Here is a 1,035-nt window from a genome sequence, read left to right as displayed (position 1 = left end):
TGAATGCATGACGAACTCGAGATCAGCACTTCGTCGTGTCTCAGAATTCATGCGCAAGCGACGGGCTCAGTCAATACGTACGCAGAATGTGTAACCATCCCATTGCTAGAAGGCTACTGCCAATTGACGAGAGAAATCCTGCTCGTGTCTGTCGAAACAGTAAGCGATGATGTGTGACACTGACCTCATAGGATAGTGGAACCATTCACCCAGATATCAATACTATCATGAATTCAAGTGTCACCAGTCACCGAGAACGGCGCTGAGAGCCAGGGCTGGGTGCGCGTCTTACTGTAAAGAAGCAGAGAGAGTGATGGCGCGAGTAAGTTTACAACCCGAAAATATGTACGGACTGGGAGCGCACTTGCTTGAGCTATCACGATGTTACATACATGACCTTACGCTTTCATCCAGATGAGGAGCGCCGGTGGCGGAACCGACTAAAAACATTCCTATATGGAGAACCCGGGCATCGATCCCGGTGCCTCTCGCTTGCTAAGCGAGCGCTCTACCATTTGAGCTAGTCCCCCTCACAATATATGTTTCTCAATTCACTTGGAGAGGATGGGCTGAACCGCCCCTTCCCCTCGAACAACGTTGGAATGGTTTGTTCTAACTCAATGTTCAACTTTGTCCAGGGGAGGAGGGGAACCGGTGACGAGCCAGATATCTTGAACAAAACAACGCACCTGTGATATTTACTCAGTTCCCCATCCTTGCGCTCAACACAATCCTGGAAAACACCGTATCAAATATATATTTTCCGATGCAGGGACTCGAACCCTGGTCGCGTGGGTGAAAGCCACGAATCCTAACCAGCTAGACTACATCGGAAATCGAAAATTTTCCGATGTATACGATTCGCCGAGGTATTGTTGAAGTTGAATGCATGACGAACTCGAGAATCAGCACTTTCGTCGTGTTCCTTCAGAATTCATGCGCAAGCGACGGGCTCAGTCAATACGTACGCAGAATGTGTAACCATCCCATTGCTAGAAGGCTACTGCCAATTGACGAGAGAAATCCTGCTCGTGT

General features: G+C 48.8%; 2 non-coding genes across 2 annotated transcripts; both read right to left on the bottom strand.

Annotated features, from left to right (window-relative positions):
* Window positions 1-457: 457 nt before the first annotated feature.
* On the bottom strand, window positions 458-530 carry Pmar_PMAR026179. Its single transcript has one exon. It is a non-coding gene; the product is annotated as a tRNA-Ala (tRNA).
* Window positions 531-761: 231 nt separating this feature from the next.
* Pmar_PMAR026178 lies at window positions 762-834 on the bottom strand. Its single transcript has one exon. It is a non-coding gene; the product is annotated as a tRNA-Glu (tRNA).
* Window positions 835-1,035: the final 201 nt, after the last annotated feature.

This window comes from Perkinsus marinus (genome assembly GCF_000006405.1).
Source record: "Perkinsus marinus ATCC 50983 genomic scaffold scf_1104296950818, whole genome shotgun sequence".
NCBI classification, from domain to species: Eukaryota; Perkinsozoa; order Perkinsida; family Perkinsidae; genus Perkinsus; species Perkinsus marinus.
The sequence above is the reverse complement of the archived record's forward strand: the minus strand, read 5'-3'. Positions and strand labels throughout refer to the sequence as shown.